This window comes from Dermacentor albipictus, chromosome 1, assembly GCF_038994185.2.
Source record: "Dermacentor albipictus isolate Rhodes 1998 colony chromosome 1, USDA_Dalb.pri_finalv2, whole genome shotgun sequence".
NCBI classification, from domain to species: Eukaryota; Metazoa; Arthropoda; class Arachnida; order Ixodida; family Ixodidae; genus Dermacentor; species Dermacentor albipictus.
In genome coordinates, this window is record NC_091821.1 from 111,195,845 (window position 1) to 111,212,284 (window position 16,440).

The 16,440-nt window shown below is 47.3% G+C and overlaps 1 long non-coding RNA gene across 1 annotated transcript; it reads right to left on the bottom strand.

Moving 5' to 3' along the window:
- Window positions 1-10,644: 10,644 nt before the first annotated feature.
- LOC135907725 (uncharacterized) lies at window positions 10,645-15,026 on the bottom strand. The gene is made up of 3 exons (XR_010566096.2): window positions 14,803-15,026; window positions 13,865-13,976; window positions 10,645-13,660 (listed from the first exon to the last, which is right to left on the bottom strand). It is a non-coding gene; the product is annotated as an uncharacterized lncRNA (long non-coding RNA).
- Between the last annotated feature and the right edge of the window lie 1,414 nt (window positions 15,027-16,440).

Sequence of the window (16,440 nt, forward strand, 5' to 3'; positions counted from 1 at the left end):
CCCAACAATGATAAATAAAGAAGTTTAATAATCCTGCATAACTTATGGTATATATGATTAATAATTACCAATTTGCATAACTACACAAGGGACACGTATAGCATAACCATAAGCTTACCAAAGCATATCCATAAGTGAAGCCGTAAGCATATCCATAGGCTAAATCATAAAGCATAACCATAAGCTAAACCGTAAGCATATCCATAACTTAAACCATAAGCATATTAATAAGTCAAACTGTAAGCATATCCATAGGCTAAATCATAAAGCATAACCATAAGCTAAACCGTAAGAATAACCATAGGCTAAATCACATAAGCATCACCGAACCTTTTCGCTTCGAGATATCCAGGCTTAACCTGAGCTAAGCCTCAGCCATTTTTTTTTTGTTCAGGTTTCAACCATTGGTTCCTAATATCGGCCACGGGGAACTCATGAAATAAAATTCCTCTTGATGCTCGGCCGCTTGACTTTCACAACGGCATGCAGCAGTGAACCATCGTGCATGTAGAAGCCGCAAACGCGAAAGCCGGCGCCCACGGGTCTGAGAATCACAGTGTCACTGAAATAGAATGTGGTAATCAAGATCTAGCGACACCAACAGATCACCAAGCACTCAGCTAATCGACTGTACCGCGCGCGTGCATTTGCGTCCTTCCGTGCTCTTGCAGAAAATGCTTGCTGCCCGTGCGTGCGGCCGGCCACGGGGTTGAGTAGGTGGGGGTAAAGTCCCTTGATAATTTGAAAGTACCGCCACTCTTTGAACTCTGCCGCCGCCGCGCGACCTCCTCGCCTCCTCCTCGCCCCTTGCGTGTCCCCCCCCCCCCCCCGCGGCAACCAGTTTTGCCCCCGTTTTTCTGCACGACGATTGGTCTCCCTGCCGTTGCCCTTGGAAACGCGCGGATATTGAGTTTTGCTTGTGTTTTTTTCTTTTTCGTTCGCGCCATTTTCCTCCTGAGCACGGCTGGCTCGGTGCTTTAGCTCGGCGTAGCGAACGTTGTGCGCAGTGTTTCTGGCCTATGTGCTAGCGCTATGCCGGGCTGTTGCGCATATAACTGCAGCAAGAAGCCTGAAGATGGTTATGCCGTTTTTATGATACCACAACGAAAGCGTAATGGCTTGCGTAGGAAGCAGTGGCTGCATGACATTGGCCGAAGCAACTTGATTCTGACAAAGAACAGCGTTGTTTGCGAGCTGAGGAGTCTTTCGTAATGCTGCATTTTTTTATCATTCTTCCGGCCTGCTCACCAGCGTTTTTGTTGCGGTTGTCCTCAGTATGCTTAATATTGTGGGGTGGCTCCATCACTTCGCACGTCGCTAACTGTTGTTATTCAGTAGGAAGCGCATTATTATTGATTCTGCTTTGCGCCCTGAAAAAATTAGTGACAAGTATCCCCGTAGTATTGTAGGTGATGAGCGTTCACTAGTCAAAATTGAGCTTTTTTTTTAAGTTTTAAGGCGAAAGCATTTAGATCTTTATGTTTCAAGGTCGCGTTCTAAACTGGAAGTATCACGTGACCCAAGGAAGGCCAGAGGGGACCCAAAGCATGTCCACCCCTGTATGAGAGAATGATTACCCAAGTTAATTAATGAATCATTAGTGGTTGACATAAGGTGGATTAGGGAGGATTAAGGTTGATTAGAGTGTATTAAAGAAGCTTAAGGTGGATTAGAGTGCATTACGAAGGATTAAGATGCATGAATAAAGATTTAGGTGCGTGGAGGAGAATTAAGGCGGATTAAGGTGAAGTGTTGATGAAATGGTATTAAGACCGATTGGGGTGGATTAGGGTGCATGAGCAACAATCCAATCACTAATCAATCATTACTTTGGTAATCATTAATCATCTCTTATACGCGGCTGCACATGCTTTGGTTCGCTTCCCGCCTTCCTTCGGTCACGTGATATTTTCTGTAGCTCACAACGGGACCTTGAAACAGAGGTCTAAGGCTTTCGCTTAATAAGCCACACACAAAGGGATGTGTCACAAGCAATACTAGACCAGACGCACGAAGTAAAGCATCTAATCATGTGGCAGAAAAATTGTCTGGAGTATAGAACTCGCCTCAAAGCTCCCTTTAAATCAGTATGCCCCGTTCATACGGCTTTAAGAAAAAACCAACCTCCTCATAAACGTTGCCTCCAGCATTATCGATGCTGTTATTAATTAGCATTTCTCAAAATTTTCAACCCCACTGGGGCGCGCAACTGGCCCAATATAAGACGCCTCCATAGAATCCTGCGGCCCGTCCGCGGGAGCCCAGGAGGAATAGCGTGCCGTGCGCAGCCGCGGGCGAGGAGAATCGAGGAGGAAAGCGCCGTGAGGAGGAGAGTGTCGCTACTTTCAAATTATCAAGGGGTTTTAGGTGGGGGTAGAGTTACTGTATATGCTACAGTAGAGTGTTTTAGCAGAACGTTTTTGACGGTCCGGTCCGCTCTCGCGTACCCGCTCACAGTTAGCGGAGCGGCGACGAAGAATCAGTTTTAGCGGAGCGCCCGGCTGCGTCCGAAAGGCATGTGCTTGCCTGACGCGCCACCTTGCCGCAGAAGGTAAAACCGCTATGAACATAATATTCAAGTTGTAAGAATAGCCGCAATAAAATAATATATTTGGAATTGCTTTAGTGTCTGAAGGCATTTCACGCAATACATTGCATTTTCATTTATATATATATATATATATATATATATATATATATATATATATATATATATATATATATATAATCCTTACATTAACAAAGCCGTTGTGCTGTGTTGTAGCCAAGACAAGGTTTTTTGCTCTTTCATTACACCTAAAACGTGGTCCGCATAAACAAACGTGCGCACATGGCATGGTTCTGAAACGGGTTCATGGCCACAACCTCCCGAATAGAAGAAGATCTTCGTGTCTCCTAAAGTGTACTCTAGGTTTGCGCTTTACAAATCCCGATTCAAACGACCTCGTGGACGGGCCAGCAGCACTGGGGGCAGCCATTTTGCTTCGCTAGACCCGCTTGACGCGCTCGGCGCGCTCCGCTGAGAAAGCTTTCTAGCGGAGAGGGGGCTCCCGTCCGCTCGCCCGCTCACTGCTGAACGGGTCGCGCATGCGCACTTGCGCTTCCGCTAGCCCGCTGAGCGGAGCGGACCGTCAAAAACGCTGGGTGGGGGTAGGGTGCATGTGCGCCCGCTCTCCGCAGAGGGTGGCGCCACTCTTTGAAGGGGTCGTCGCCGCCAAAGCCGGTTTTCGGGAGGCGCCGCCGCCATTTTCTTGCAATCCGTTCCCGCCGGCACGCCGACTCGTTCCCTACACGGAAAGCGGCATTCTTCACGCAGTCTCTTTGCAGAATGCCTGGCTGCTGCGTTCCCCAGTGCACTAACAGCGCTAAGAATGGCTGGAGATTGTTTTCATTTCCTAGAGACCAAAAAAGACGACTTCTGTGGACTGTGAAAATCAAGCGGGACAAGTGGCAGCCGACGAACTACGCGTGTATCTGCAGTGTAAGTACCAAATTTCTCAGCAACGCCAAATCTATGTTTAGGCTTACGTACAGCTTGTCTCTGCAACTGTTTCTAAAAACCAGACGTACGATTTTATGTGTTCATGCTAGAGCCGTCATCATGCTTTTGCGGCCTTCTGATATTTGATCGCTGCAAACGGACGTAGCCTCTTAGAGCTGGGGGCCGACATGAAACCCCAGTCACATTTGCAGCTCTATTTATTTCGCTTGGCATCACGAAATAAGGCACAGCCTTATAAAAATGTAAACGATCTTTCTCAGCCACGCATCACGCTTGCTTCACCAAAAGCCCTCGCTACCCATATTTGACAGGCGCATATAGCAGTGTGGAGGGCGAATCCCGGAGCGCAAAAGGGCATGCGACGCGTTATGCTCGCGCTTACTCCGTGTTGCTTCAAATGAAGGTCTTTTATACTTTTTCTTGTGTGCGAAAATTATGCTATTCATGACATTTATTCCAGCTTTATATCATAAGTCACGGAAGTAGCGCATGGAGGTGAAAAAATTTGTGAATGACGCCTTATTTTGTGCATGTGTGCAGATGTGAGCCCATATGTGTGCCGGTGTCAGTTCGTTCGGTTTCCTTCTTTTAATGTCATTTAATCTTATTTCTCGGGTGAATAAGGCACCTATATTAACAACACTTTTTCGTGCAGGCTCACTTTGAAGAATCCTGTTTTGAACAAAACCGAGCAGATGGATGGAAGAAGCTGAAACCAAATGCTGTACCAACGGTTTTCCCATTCAGAGGTAGGTATTTCCCGTTTGATTCACCGCCTCATTCTTTGAAAGTGCATACATTCGTTACCGAAAGAGTGGTGGTCACTCGGAAACATTTCAGCAGTATCTGAGCAGCTGGCCCGACATGCGTCACTTATTTTGATTTTAACAGGTTATGTATGTATGTATGATTGTATGTATGTATGTATGTATGTATGTATGTATGTATGTATGTATGTATGTATGTATGTATGTATGTATGTATGTATGTGCGCGTGTGTGTATCAATGCTGCTTCTGCCGCTCTTATCGAGAAGCATTTCTACCTAATCAGTTGTACTGTCGATCGGTTCGTGCAACAACCTTAATCTCAACGCACCTACTTAACACATTTCCTCTTGAAAAAGGGAATTAGTCGCGTTGGCTAATTAATGTGTAATTAACCAAGTCGACATTGTAATTAATACAGGGAGCGGATACCTAGTCAGGTACTTATGTATACCTATTTGCCCTCCTACCCTTAGGTTTTCTTTGTGGAAAACTGAAAACTCAATAAAGATTGCCGAGACGCTGGCCATGCCTTGTTTCCGCATTGTCTTGATTTTCCATATTCCTTGATACCGCGTTTTCCCTCATCTTAGTGCTTAGTTTGATAATCGGTTTGTGTACCTTTCTGCTTCCAGTTGCTCTAAGGAAGCGAAAGCCACCTAGAGACAGAACGCAGCCTGTGCCCATATCCACCAATGAAGAGGTAATCAACCCCGCTGAAGTACCTCACGCCGGATCAGAGGCAGGGGAAACGCTCCCCGAGTCAACTCACACGGTATCGCAAGAGGCGTCATCGAACAACTTCCAAGTCAACAACCCAGGTGACGAAGCTTTGAACGTCGGAATTCCAAGCTCGACAGATGAAACTCCCACAGCTAGTGAGGCGCAAAGGAATTGTGCTGAGTTGAAAAAGCAGTTGGCAGACATGGAAAGAAAATACGCCACTCTTCAAGAACATCGCACAATTGCTAAGAACGCAATCCAAAACCTCAAAAAGCAAGTGCAAAAGCTTGAAAGTAAGGCGGATAATTTCGCAAGAAATACGCGGTTCTTGAATTCAGATCAGATTTCCGCTCTTTCTAAAAATAGCACCCAGGGTCACACATGGTCTGCGGAGACAGTTAAACAAGGTTTGCAAATTAAGTTTGCTTGCGGAACGACCGGCTATGAGACACTGAGGAAGTTGGGTTATCCTCTTCCGTCCAGCAGGACGTTGGCGCGGAGGATCCAGGGACTGAGGTTCCTTCCAGGAATTCTTCAAGAAGTTTTTGATGTCATGAAGTGCAAGGCAGAGACTATGGAAAACGTGGAAAAAGACTGCGTGCTGTTTCTAGACGAGATGGAAATAGCTACAGCGTTTGAATTGGATAGAAGTGAAGACATTCTCCTTGGAGGTACAACACTTCCTTCAAAGCCAGAAGAGCCCGCCAATCACGCGTTGGTGTTCATGTTGGGCGGAATTAATCAGCGGTGGAAGCAAGTCATCGGATATGAATTCACTGGCCGACACGTGGAAGGTGCCCTGCTCAAAGACTATGTTCTCGACATCACCCGGCGCTGTAGCCAGATTTCCCTAAGAGTCCGTGCAGTGACATGTGACATGGGATCAGCAAATCGAGCAATGTGGCGAGAATTCGGGTTTTCGAGCCATAGAAATTCCACCACAGTGTGCTCGATACCACACCCATGTTTGGACGGTAAAGAGCTTTTTTTCACTGCCGATGCAGCACATGTGTTGAAGAACCTACGAGGGCAACTTTTAAGCTCCAAAGTTTTTACACTGAGCGCTGCCACCGTGCTCGACAACAACCTTCCGTCACCGAACGTGAAACTGGAGCACGTCCAGGCAGTGGTGGACTACGACGCAGAAAGGGAACTTAAAGTAGCCCCTGCCCTATCGGAGGTTCATGTGAGCAGCGGCCACTTCACAAAAATGAAGGTTAGTGTAGCTCTCCAATTCTTCAGAGAAGCTGCACCGGCCATCCGATTTTTGGTAAAAGAAGGGCTGCTTGACCCATCTGGGGAAACGACAGCATGGTTCATGGATCTGGTGTCAAAGTGGTATGCCTTGATGTCGTCGCGCCATCCCACTTTAGCTTTAAGCAACCGAAATATGGACAAATATTATGCCGCTCTGAAAACCTTGCGCCTTGCAGCAGAAACAATTCAAGGGATGAATATGGGCGCCACATCTCAATGGAAACCATCCCAAGCTGGGCTCCTCATTTCCACGACAGTCGTCCTTCGCCTCCAAGAAGTTTTCCTGGGCAATGAACGCTACGAATTTTTCCTAACGAGCAGGCTACTTCAAGACTGCATCGAAAATCTTTTTTCTGTAGTACGCCTAATGAAGCCAGTGCCAACGGCATATGACTTAAAATGTGCTCCGAGGCTTGTGAGCGTGAGCCAGTTTCTACACACACCGCGAACAACAAACTATGAGCTTGATGATCGAGAGTACCTCGTCGACCTCCTTTCTCAAACAAAGAAGCAGTGCTCAGAAAATTTGTCCGAAGAAATAGACGACTCTGAGATTTTGTTCATTGAGGAGCTGACGTCAACGGAATGTTGTATTTTATACTACCTTGGTGGCTTCATCCTGAAAAGCATCGTAAAGAACGTATCCTGTACCCAATGTAAGGATGCCCTCCTTGGAGCAGCAAGCAATGAATATGCCTCTTTGACAGTTCTCAAGGAGTATGTAAGGGATGGACGGAACTTGATCTATCCGAGGAGTGAAGTGATCCGCACTCTAAAGAACTACGAGGAGCACTTCACGGGTGTTATCGCGTGGTGCACAAACAATATACACACTATGAAGTCCCCGCTGAAATCGCTTACGGAATACCTTGCGAAGGTAGACCGGCCATGCCTGAACACATGCGCAGACCACAGGGAAGCAATAAATAAAATGCTGATAGCCACCTACACAAGACTGCGGCTACGTATCCATTTACGTCAGTACCCAGCTACACGTGCCGGAGGTCACGGAAGCAAAACTTGTGCTGGTGTTAGTTTAACTTAAAGACGCTGTATTAAGTATGAACTTTTCGTATACATGCACATAAGCATGAGAAAAAGTTAAGTGTAGTAATCATAAGCAGCATTACAACTGCAGTGAAGTGTTTTCGTTACTTTAAACATCACGTATTTGTGGATCAAGGTATTAAATCATTGTTTTTCCTTGCGCCTAAGCCTTCATGTTTTAATTGCATGGTCTACGCATGACGGTTTGCAGCCAGGTAATCCTATGTCACCACGGCGAAGAATATTACTAGTGGACGTAAACATGCCGTGCATCCGTAGTTGAATATGCAGCAGTTCCCTTCCTTCGCGTACTTCGCCTACTTACCGCTCTGTCCACATGTCAGCGCAACGACAGCAAGTGCACGACGGCGAGAAGTTGCCCGCCGTGCTCATCTAACGTTAAAAAAAAAAGAAATCCGATATACCTTCACTAATCGTCTCGAAATAGCGAATGCGTCACCAAATATTTACTCCTAGTTTTCATCTACCCTAGAAAAGGTATAATTATCAAAGGTAAAGGCCCATACAAGCCCCCACTGCCAGCGGGGCCAGCACATTCAAGGCGCGTCACGCAGCCAACGCGCGCACCGCGACCAGCGTATGCAAGAAAATGGCGGCCGCGCTAGCAGACGACGTGGTTGTCCTCACCCTAAACGGAGCGCGGGCGTGCATCGAAGCACCCTAGGTGGGGGTAAAGTTTAGGTGGGGATAGGTTGGGGTATGGGTTGGGGTAGAGTTACTGTATATGCTACCTTTGGTAGCATATACTCTAGATGGGGGCTTGACGAAAGCTGAACGCTGCGTCAGTTGGTTCTTTATTCTATGGCTGGGTGCCCAAGTTGTCCGGTGGCATCGGCAGTCAATTTTCCCCATTTCAAGAGATAACTTGTTGATCTGCACCGCGTTGTCGTTTCGGCTACAGAAGTACGAGCGAAAAGGTGTCGTTATTTTGTTTGCCTAGTAACGCCGATGAGCGGGTGAAGTGGGAACATGCAATACCACGACAGAAATCTGGGGGCTTTACCTTTGACTCTCAACACGTCAGAGTGTGCGAAAAAGATTTTGACACCACAGACGTTGTTCGAAGCGATAAGTTCATGGTGAAAGGAGACGCTGTGTCCTTGCCCGGCGGCGTACTTACAATTGCTAGTAGGTACATCGGGGCGTGGCACTTGCGCACTCGACGGACGGTTGCGGGCATGCGCGAGTAAGATCGTCTGCGAGAGAGGAAATGTGGGGACTTTTGCTCCTGAATATACGACTCTACTTAAGCACTACGGAGGAGTTTCTTAGCGCGCGTTGTATATGCGTTTCTCCTTAGGCGTGCCGGCAGAAGTCGCGGGGCGCGTTAGTGCTGAACTTAGCGTCTCAAGTTGGCGGCTGGACGTAATTATATTTATTCAATCGTCTTTTGTACTAATTGAAACAACGTGTCATCATTTCGCATTACTGGCGGCGCCTCCAGGACACCAAAGCGGCAACGCGGACACCAAAGCTGGAACCGGGACTGGTCCGTGGGTTGGGGCTCGCCGAGGCCTGCGCGTGCCAGGGTTGTATAAGATCGGCTGTCCGCTATCGATGACAGCCAATTTTTTAAGAGAACACCCTCTAGCACGCTTCGGCCTCCGCGGCCCCAACCCACGGGCCCCCCTGCTTCCAGCTTCGATCCCCCACTACCCCTTGGGTGCCGTGGAGATTCTGCGCCGCCTGCTTTATTATAACCTCAGACGCGCTCCTGAGGTCTCCGTTTGCCGGTTACATGTTGTTACGTTCGACCTGCGGGGGCTGGCTATCTTCGGGGAAGCGACCGTCGAAACCTGCCCGGCCCGCTGCGGCGACTCGCTTTGTAAGGACGACAATGCGCCGCGTCCCCAACCGAACAGCGCCGGGGATGTCTAGGCGCAGTCGGCAGACCAAGTATTGTTAGTGGATTCACCGTCACCGGCACGATTTGTTTGGAGCGGGGGAACTTCTGGAAGATGTTTTGTGGCGCCGTCTCACGGGCCTTAGAAGTCGTCAGTCAATGGACAGACGCGGCGGCCACTGTCTGCGGGATCAACTCTGGGATCAAGAGGCGCCTGCTCGGGGAGGACCCCTGTCTGCGAAAACCATCTCACCTCGGTGTGTTTCGCGAAACCTGTGCGGAAGTGAGTGTGTAAACCCTCCCCCTCAAATGCGGGTCGGCTACGATGACTTTGGACGCTCCGAATTGGTCGAAGGTTGAACGGCCGTTTTCCCTCACCTAGGGATCTAGGGAGGACATAGTGTATTTAAGCAGTCATTGCCGGCTGTTCAGTGTGCATTCTCTTTCAGTCATGCTAGACTGATGAACTGTAACGCTCTCATGAAGTTACTGCAAATAAATTCCATATTCCTCGTTCTCGATGAGAACAAGTCTCTCCCTTCAATAACGTCCTCAGCGTGTATGAGTTGGACGACAGCATGGGACAGCTACCATGTATTTCATGCCCGACCCCAACCCTTACAATGTGAACTCCTGGAGCAGTGCTTGTAAAAAATGCAATCTGTCGTCGTGACGAAAAAAGCGACCCGCGACTTATACAACACCAGTCAGAACCTTGCCCCATCAGACTCAGCGATCACCAAACGGGGCGTCCGTGCGCACTGCCTCACCGCGCCGGCAGCCAGCACAAACTGGACCGCACTCCGCAATGCCGGCATACCTAGGGGACAAACGCATACAAAACACGCTACATCCTCCGCAGTGCCTAGGCACTCACACATTCAAGGAGCAAAGGCCCCCAGATTTTCTCTCTCACACCCGCTCTTACTCGCGCGTGCGCAGGAACGTCGAGCGCCGTGAGTAACGCCACGCCCCGCTGTACTTACTAGCAATTCTAAAATTAACAGTGGCTTAGCTAGGCTATGCCAGGATATACGTAGCGTGAGCTAAGGTACAGCTGGTTATTCTTAGCTTTCCTGGTTGTCTAGGATTCATTCTTCCTACGCTCAAACGCTAATTGCCAGGCAACTACTTCGGGATCCGATGAGTTAAGCTTCTCCGCTCTTCTGCGCCGCTGAGTAGCAACATAGAATAAAGAACAACTTTAGAGAAGGGAAACTGTACCTTCCACAGTGGTTCGAAAATAAGAAGCGGCAGCGCATGGAACTTAGTGGGGAACCCGACAGATGGCGCTACTTAAACAGGAAGCGGAAATGCTTTTTTTTTAGTACACTATTCAATATGGCCGCTTTACACCGGTGCCGTACGCTGGGTACGCGCCGTGTTCGCCTCGCTGGCTTTGCGGCATGCCTCAGCTGCCGCGTTTTAATGGCCAGGAGACTAAAGAGCCTCTACTGACGCCCATACAAACAAGCCACAAGTGAGTGAACAGGACGTGCGACTTTATTGGCAGAATAAAACCAGTGCACCTTCTCATACAAGATCAGAAATAAAATTTGCATGTCGAGATGCGCTGAAACCATTAACGCGAGCTCGTAAACTGCTCACTTTCGTTGCCGCACATGGCGATCTGGTAACGAGCGACAATCAGCAGCGCAAGCAAATTGGGCAGTGCACCACCTGTTTGCATTGACAGTCGCCGTAACTTGCATTGCGAAGCAATCCGGTGACGCAAGGCATCTGCTGCCGCAACCAACACAGCGACATGGACTAAACAGCTTTTTAGCGTTCCCGCCTTTCCAACCTGCACGTTTCTTTTTGTTCTTCCGGGGGCCGCTAATGTGTAACTCATAGTTGGTGCGCCACATTCTCCATGTGGGCATCACCATTTTGCAGCCACTTTTGCAGGCCTTTCCACCCATGTGGCTATCAACTTCGGACCATGTAATAACGTGTGCTGTCTCCGTTCACGCCACATCACGGCCGATGAAGGCCCACAAGCATACTTGGCCGGCGGCTGCAGCAAGAAATGTCGAATGGGGAGAGCACCAATTACGGTGCATGTAAATTGGGAGTCTTTGTCGCTGTGTGGACTCCAGGAGCAGATGGTTACCTCGGGAGACTGTTGCCCATGCAGCTAACCAGGTCGCCACATCGAAGAAACATAACACGGCGACCATTATCAAATTAGACTCTGCGTTCAATCACCGCATAAGGTTCAGGCAATACACTGTACATTGGCTAAGATCCACATGACAACAGTGGGCATTCACGCACTACAAGTTGCATACAGCACATTCAGCTATCCGACTTCAGGCACAGTGCTTGCCTACGTCGCACATGGTCGTCTAGTAACGAGTGACAACCAGTAGCACAAGCAGATTGGACAGTGCCCCACCTGTTTGCAATGACAGTCACCGTAACTTGCACTGCGAATCAATCGGGTGACGCAGGCACCTGCTGCCATAGCCAACACAGCGACATGAACTACCTGGCATCCTAGTGTTACCTCCTTTCCTACATGCACGTTTCTTTTTGTTCTTTCAGTGGCCACTAATGTGTCGCTCACACTTGGTGCCCCACCTGCTCTCAATATCGATGTGGTCTGTTTTGTGGTAATCGCCAATTCGCAGCCACTTTTGCAGGCCTTTCCACCCATGTGGATATCAACTTCATACACTTCAAACCATGTAATCATGTATGATAGTCTCTGTTCACGCCAAATCATGTACAAATAAGGCCACAAGCACACTTTACCCATGGCTGCAGCAGGAAAGGACAAACAGGGAGCACCAATCACAGTACATGTAAACAAGGAGTTCGTGTCACTGTGTGGACTGCAGGAGCAGGTGCTTACCTCGAGAGGCTGTTGGCCAATACAACTAAACAGGCTGCCACATCCCAGAAATGTAACACGGCAACCATGACCAAGTGGGACAACATTGAAACAAGATTATGTAATCAAATCACTTCAGCATACTCTAACATAACGCTCAATCTATACATTGGCACTATGCATTGGCTGCGATCTACATGACAACAGTGAGCATACACGCACATGGGCTGCTTGCGGCACATTCAACCGTCCGACTGTAGGCATAGCGCTTGCCTTCGTCGCCCACTGCAGTCTGGTAACAAGCAACAACCAGCAGCACAAGCAGATTGGACAGTGTGTCCCACGTGTTTGCACCGACAGTCGGCGTTGAATGTGAGCAACTTGCATCGCGAAACAATCGGGTGACGCAAGCATCTGCTGCCACAGCCAACAGCGACATGGAGTGCCCGGCATATTAGCGTTACCGCCTTTCCAACCTGCATGTTTCTTTTTGTTCTATTGCATGCCACTAATGTGTAACTCACACTTGGTCCGCCACATTCTCTATATATGGACATGGTCGGTTTTGTGGACATAACTATTTTGCAGGCCTTTCCACAAATGTGGATATCAACTTCATACACTTAGAACCATGTAATTATGTACGAGAGTCTCCGTTGATGCCAAATCATGGCTGAGGAAGGCCACAAGCAAAATTTGCACACGGCAGCAGCAGGAAAGGACGGAACGGGGAGCACCAACCACGGTGCGTGTAAATTCGCAGTCTATGTCAATGTGCAGACTGTAGGAGCAGGTGCTTGCCTCGAGAGACTGTTTCCCAATGCAACTGACCAGGCTCCCACATATGAGAAACGTAACACGGTGACAAGTACCAAGTCGCACAGCGCCGAAACCATATTCTGCAATCAATCTCTTCAATGTAGCTTGCACAAAAACACAGGCTGTCGAGCAAGAATAGCAATCCTGAATGAGACTAGGAATTCAATATGGGAATGAGAAAGCTTGCATTCAAGAAAGAAGCCACTCTACCTTGCAAGCATTGAAAGCCAAAAACATTAACAAAAGTTAAATGCTAGATAGCACACAGTGTAAAGGTTAATGCAAGACACACGCCAATGCCACATCAGCTATTTCAGGAGAGGAATTGGACATGGCAACATACACTAGAAAGAACTGCTACACATATGTTATGCTACTAGACAGTGACTGGCATTAAGTATGAGCAAAGAATCGGTTGACCTTTAATGTTTGTATGAGGAATAGGAATGATCTCTAACAAAAGTGTGGAATGAAGAAGCGTGCATTCATTGAAACAAAATTATACTTGGCAAGAACTGGCAAGGCCAGGGAGCTCCCTAAGGAAGGGCAAGCTGACAGAACACTCTTAGCCAGCGTCGTCTGTGCTTGTTCAGAGGTTGCAGGTACATCTGAAGACAAATACTTTTTGTTGTTGAGGTACCTGGATGACTCAGCCAATATCCGTGCTGGTGGAATGATGGCGTAGGCTCTTTTCACTCTTGAAACAGTCGTCCGTAGACTTGATATCTCATCCAAATAATTCTGGAATGGCTTCTTTGTTCGTGGTCTTGTGAATTCAGCTCCAGCCCCTTCCTGTTGGTGTAGATGGGGGCTCCCGTGATGACCAAGATGTACTTGGCACAGACTCTGTTGGGGCAGAACAATGGCACATGAGATACAGCAAAGATTATCCAAACTCATGTTCTTTTATGTTCGAACTAATTATGCTGAACTGTAAACATGAACAAATGTTCATATCGTCTGCTACAAAGAAATGACATGTATCTCAAGACTAGCAAGCCAATACAGCATATATCAGGCATATTTATTTCTGAACCAGGTGTTGTTTACCTTGTAGTAGCAGCCAAAGTCCACACAATGACCTTGTTGTAGCAGGCAGCAGCTTCTGTTTAGTGCATGGAGTGTGTTGCTTTATACTGGTGCCATCCTCATTACTGCATGTCTGGAACAGAAATTTTGACTGCATCAGAAATTGAATAAGCACAATTTTGCAATATAAAATGCGAAAAGGTGCGACATATACATTGCAATGGTTTGTGACGACAGAACACATGCAAATGTACACTGTTTGTTCTAGGGCGCTTAAGCAGCATAGTAAATAAATATGGTTACTTCCCGTAAAATCGATGTCTGCGTAACTACAATGCATGTCAACAGCTTAAGTATTATTAAGATCACAAATAAGAACATTTGTGCGCTCGGTTATACACTAGAAGAGATCACACTGCTGATTTCACAAGCAAATAGATGAAAGACGTGAAGCTATTAGAATTGATGCATTCTTTTTGTGCATGAACGTGATGGACAGCTTCACTACTGCAAAAATAGATGTCCTGAGGTAAGCCAAACTGAACAGCAAGAACATTTGGAACCAACAGGTACTAAATATGGGTGAATTATCATGTGTGCAACTGTTTAATACATTAAATTCAAGCTTCAGTTTATCAAAAGGTTATTCAGTTCTGTGAACGAAAGAAGTTGCCGGCGGACTCGAAAAAAAATATATATATTGATAAGGCAACTCAGTCACTTATGGCTACGGCTAAAACGAGATGAAAAATGTGACGCGCGTTCCGATATCGTTTCTCTTTCGTGAATGTATGCATAATGATGGCCTCGCAACTGAAAGTTTATTTCGGAAACAGCAACGGAGGGTCCCGACTGCCCTTATGTAATGCAGCATCTAGTTCGTTAACTTACCTCCGCCTGTAAGTTAACGAGACGAATAAATTACATAGCGATTGAAGCAGTGATGTTAAACGACTCACCGGTATTGCTGTCCCCAGTCGCAGCAGGACCCGGCTCCCATTTCGATGCAGACGTGTTCCACATGGCTCACGACTGAAACCTAGCTTTCAGGCTTACACTCCAAGTTAAATAACGCGAGATATCGAAGCGCAATAAACTGGTGTTCGCACAAATTAACCAACCAATGTACGAATTAAGGAATCCGTACCTGCCGTGCACGCGAATATACCGGTAAAAATTTTAAATCCAGGACAGAGGTCACGTGGGAGGTCGATGATGCTGAACGCTATTTTGCGTTTAAAATGACAAAAAACAACAAAGTTGGTAATGAAAAGTACAATGTAAAATTAGGAATTATACTTTTGTAGTCTTTATCATGCAATAAAAACGCTTCGTTTACTGTTGAAGAAAGTTTGAAGGTTAAAATTGCGCTTACTACGGCGCCTCTAGCGGGAGATATAGCGCTCAACGGGGAACCTTTTTCATTGGCGTACTATGCCTGTTTCTTTAGCAGCGCCGCGCGGTCGATTTTTTCGCCCTCTGTGGCCATTTGTTGAACTTGAGAGTGTGCCACCCCTGGTAGCAATTTCGCTTTCCTTCTCCATGGGGCGAACTCCACCATTGAAAATGCTAGCGCCACCGTCGGCGTGACGTGATAGTTTGAAAACTAGCGTGTAATTTCTAAGCAAACTCGTCGAAAAGCTGAGTGCCGAAAACAATGAGCTAAAATCCGAAAACAAAGCTTTACAAGCAAACAACAACACTCTCACGAAGGAAGTTGGCGAACTGGAGCAATAATCTCGATTAAACAACGTCGAGATTAAGGGCATTCCTTGTACACAAGGAGAGGACTGTGCGACAGTCATACAAACTATTGGCAACAAAATTGGTTGCCCAGTAACGGCCACTGACCTCGACGTTGTTCATTGTGTTCCCATTAAAACATAACATAAAAATATCATCGCCCGCTTCTGCTCGAGGACGAAGAAAGCTGAGTTCGTCGCGAAAGCACGGAAAGCTAGACTCTGCCTGAGTGATATTGGCCTCGCAGCAGCAAAATAGAACCCTGTCTTCATTAATGAACATTTAACACTTGAAAACAAAGCTTTCTTTTCCAACGCGTTGGGTCTGAAAAAAACGAACTGGAGATTTCTGTGGACAGAAAACTGTCAAATCGAGGCCCGGCAAACAACTGAAAGCCGCGTCTTTCGCAACCGAATCCGACCTTTCAGTGATAACCTAACTCTAATCCACCTTTGCGCCACGCCTGTCACCTAAGCAAGTCTCACAATTTCGTCCTATCTAACAGCTAACCAGTTAAACAATCTTCTTTCAAATCATCAGCGATCTGTCTTGCACTTGAATGCGCGCAGTCAGCGCAAGCACTTCGATGAATTATCCGATCTCGTTTCTTCATTCACCTTCCCATTTTCAGTCATCGGAGTATGTGAAACTAGGTTGAAATTAAATTATTGGGTTTGACGTGCCAAAACCACTTTATTATTATGAGGCACGCCGTAGTGGAGGACTCCGGAAATTTCGACCACCTGGGGTTCTTTAACGTGCACCTAAATCTAAGCACACGGGTGTTTTCGCATTTCGCCCCCATCGAAATGCGGCCGCCGTGGCCGGGATTCGATCCCGCGACCTCGTGCTCA